Source organism: Melospiza melodia, unplaced genomic scaffold, assembly GCF_035770615.1.
Source record: "Melospiza melodia melodia isolate bMelMel2 unplaced genomic scaffold, bMelMel2.pri scaffold_44, whole genome shotgun sequence".
Classification (NCBI taxonomy): Eukaryota; Metazoa; Chordata; class Aves; order Passeriformes; family Passerellidae; genus Melospiza; species Melospiza melodia.
Genome location: NW_026948761.1, coordinates 1,358,976 through 1,363,038, shown reverse-complemented (window position 1 = coordinate 1,363,038; position 4,063 = coordinate 1,358,976). Strand labels below are relative to the sequence as shown.

Here is a 4,063-nt window from a genome sequence, read left to right as displayed (position 1 = left end):
TATGCTCGGCGGCCATGTGATGGATATGTCAAGAGGAAGATAACACCTGCTCTGCACTTGAGGGGCTTATTGAAGAGATGCTAAAAGAAAACAAGTGTATGCTGAGGTAATGAAGTTAGGGAGGAGTATTCAACCGACCACTTGTATCTGTGAAGGGCAAGGAGGAGGGAATGAAGCAAGTTATGATCCTGAAGTTACAACCAATAGCGCAAAAGAGCAAGTATAGGAGAGGTAAGCGCTTGAGGGCAATAACCTAAAGCACATATGACGTTGAGTAGCTCTGCTCTCGTGAGAAGCACGATCAATAGATAACCATGTCCTCTTGCTTGAGAATGCTTGAAGGCTGTTGGCTGAGAATATTACCTAGGAGGCGAGCGAATACTGTACACTAGGGGAATTCAAAGGTGTACTGGGATATTCCTCATTCTCTAGGCTGGGTGTTGTGTACATTAGGTAAGATCCTGGGTCTTTGGGTGGTGCTTGCGACTTGGCCTTGGGTAGAAATACGTGGCTTGTATGGTACCTGAAGCAAGAATGTGCCTGGTAGGTAGGTTGGCTGAATACCAGCCATTTGGGAGATAATGTTTTGGTTTTTGGTGGAAGAGCTTGACGTGTAATGTGGATTATCCTACACTTCATGAGCTGTCTGATGGGGTAGAGAGTGTGATGCATTATTATACATACCCTGAAAGCAAGAAGAAAATGTGCTGGGGGGGAGGGGGAAGGAATGACGGACGTATTTAGGTATTCCTGTATAGTTAAATTTTGTAACGACGCCTTTTCAGGCTGTAAATCTCGGAGAGAGGCCAAGTGGGAATTTATGATAGAATCTGGGGTTTTTTTTCGGGCTGTGTTTTGTTCTAGGGGGTTTGGCAGTTGCATCTAACCTGTCTCCTTACTATGGGGTGTTGGGGCTGGTTGTAGCAGCGGTTGTGGGGTGCGGCTGACTAGTGAGTTTGGGGGTCCCTTTTATTCCTTTGGTACTTGTTATGGTTTATTTAGGGGGAATGTTGGTAGTGTTTGTGTATTCAGTGTCGTTGGCATCGGATCCTTAACCGGAGGCTTCGGGTAGTTGGGGTGTTCTTGGTTATGGTTTTGGGATGCGGTTGGTTGTGATGGTGGGGCTTGTTATAGGGGATGTGTTGGGGTTGTTGACGGACGAGGGGATGGTGAATAGTGGGGGTTTGTGGTCGGTCCGGTTGGATTTCAGTGGGGTGGCTGTGTTGTATTCAGAGGGGCTGGGATTGCTTTTGATTGGGGGGTGAGGGTAGTTGACTTTGTTTGTGGTGTTGGAGCCTGTGTGGAGGTTGTCTTGGGGGGCGATTCAAGCTGTTTAGCGGTAGGGTCAGGAAGTAGTTTAGTTAAAAATGCCAGCTTCGGGAGTTGGAGCAGAGGGTTTGAGTCCTTTCTTCCTGAGGTGGGTGGTGGGGTAACTCTAAGAAGGGGTTTAGTCTTCAATCTTTGGCTTACAAGACCAATGTTTTTATAAACTATTAGAGTTAATTAAAGTTTAAGTAGCTTGTTTTCTAGGGCAGCCGCAAGGGGGAACAGAACTAGAATGATTTTGAAGTATGTGAATGAGGCTAGTTGGCCGATGATGATGAAGGGGTGTTCTACTGGCTGGCTGCCTACTAAGGTTAGGATGTGGATGTTGGCAACAAGGGTTCAGAATAGGATTTGTGATAGGGGGCGGAAGAGTATTGATCATAGTTTCGATGTATGTAGTAGTGTGGTGAGGAACAGGATGAGGATTGAGGCGGCTAGAGCTAGTACGCCTCCTAGTTTGTTTGGGATGGATCAGAGGATGGTGTAAGCAAATAGGAAAGATCACTCAGGTTTGATGTGAGGAGGGGTGACTAGCGGGTTGGCTGGAGTGAAGTTTTCTGGGTCACCTAGGAGGCTGAGGGAGAATAGGGCTAATGAGACGAGTAGGGAGAGGATTAGTACGAACTCTAGGATGTCTTTGATGGTGTAGTATGGGTGGAAGGGGATCTTGTCACAGTCTGAGGGAATGCCTAGCAGGTTGTTTGAGCCTGTTTCGTGGAGGAAGGTGAGATTGACGAGAGTAAGGCCTACGATGACAAAGGGAAGGAGGAAGTGGAGAGCAAAGAATCGGGTCAGTGTGGGGTTGTCGACAGAGAACCCGCCTCAGGCTCATTTGACTAGTGTTCGCCCGATGTAAGGGATGGCAGAGAATAGGTTTGTGATTACAGTAGCTCCTCAGAATGATATTTGGCCTCATGGTAGGACGTATCCTACGAAAGCAGTTGCTATGAGGGTTAGGAGGAGGATGACTCCAATGTTTCAGGTTTCTTTGTTTAGGTATGAGCTGTAGTAGAGTCCTCAGCCGATGTGTGGGTAGATGCAGATGAAGAAGAAGGAGGGTCCGTTTGGGTGGAGGTTGCGGATGAGTCAGCCGAATTGTACGTCTCGGCATATGTGAGCGACAGAGGAGAAGGCTAGATGGGTATCTGCTGTCTAGTGCATAGCTAGCAGAAGACCTGTGACAATTTGAGTAATTAAGCAAACACCTACTAGAGACCCGAAGTTTCATCATGTTGAGATGTTTGATGGTGCTGGGAGGTCAATTAGGGTGTTGATGATGATTTTGAGGATTTGGTGGTTATTACAAAGGTTGAGGACCATTGGTTATTTCTGTATGTGGATATGAGGATGATGAGAATGGATAAGGTGAATGATCCTAAGTAAGCTTTGATTAGGCCTGAGTGGAGGGTGGTGGCAGTTTTGATTGCTATAAGTTGTAGGCTGGCTAGCCCCTCTAGACCTAATATTTTGTATGAGGAGAGGTCAATTAGGTGGGATGCGATGTTTTGTCCTCCTTTGAGGAAGCTGGTTATACTTAGGTGGTGGGTTAGGGGGTTAAAGTATCCTAGGAATGTTGAGAAGACTGAGAAGGGGGCTTGTTTTGTGAGGATGAGTCTTTGGTCTATTTTTTAAATTTCAAGAACTACAGCAATGCCTAGGGCTGTTACGATTAGGGAGGTTATTTTAATAGAGGGTGGCATGGTTATTGGAGGGGTTTTTGTGGGGCTGATGAATGAGGTGAGGAGGAATCCTGCCAGGATGCTTCCCAGCGCAAGGCGAGTGATAGGGGAAGTTACTGCGGGGTTATTTTCATTTATTGGGGTCAAGGGTGGAACAAAGCCGGTCTGCACTAGTACGGTTATGCGGATTGTGTGTACCATGGTGAATGATGTGGCTAGAAGGATTAGGAGTAGGGCTCAAGTGTTTAAGTAGGATGTGTTTAGGCTTTCAATGATTTGGTCTTTTGAGTAGAATTCTGCGAGGAATGGTGTTCCTATTAGGGCGAGGTTGCCAATGGTACGGCATGAAGTGGTTGTGGGAAATATTTTTTGGAGTCCTCCTATTTTTCAGATGTCCTGTTCTCCATTTAAGCTGTGAATGATGGAGCCTGAGCATAGGAAGAGCATGGCTTTGAAGAATGCGTGAGTTGAGATGTGGAAGAAGGCTAGTTCGGGTACGTTTAGTCCGATTGTGACTATTATTAGTCCTAGTTGGCTTGAAGTGGAGAAGACAATGATTTTTTTAATATCGTTTTGGGTGAGGGCACACGTGGCTGCAAATAGTGTGGATAAAGCTCCTAGGCAGAGGCACAGGGTTAGGGCAGTTTGGTTATTATTGAATAGAGGGTGGGTTCGGATGAGTAGGAAAATTCCAGCAACTACTATTGTGCTGGAGTGGAGTAGGGCAGATAGGGGCATTGGCCCTTCTATTGCAGCTGGGAGTCATGGCTGGAGGCCGAATTGAGCGGATTTTCTGGTTGTGGCTAGGATGAGGCCTAGTAGGGGTAGTGTAGGAGATTGGGATGGGGTAGAAAGTTGTTGGATTTCTCAGGTGTTTGTGGTGGAACCTAGTCATGCTATGCAAAGATAAGTCCGATGTCTCCGATTCGGTTGTAAAGTACGGCTTGGAGGGCAGCGGTGTTGGCGTCTGCTCGGCCGTGTCATCAGCTCATTAGTAGGAAGGATATGATTCCGACTGCTTCTCAGCCAGTGAACAAGACGAATAGGCTGTTGGCGAT

At 46.8% G+C, this 4,063-nt stretch overlaps 1 pseudogene; it reads right to left on the bottom strand.

Moving 5' to 3' along the window:
- Positions 1-1,437: 1,437 nt before the first annotated feature.
- LOC134434590 (cytochrome b-like) lies at positions 1,438-2,646 on the bottom strand (annotated as a pseudogene).
- Positions 2,647-4,063: the final 1,417 nt, after the last annotated feature.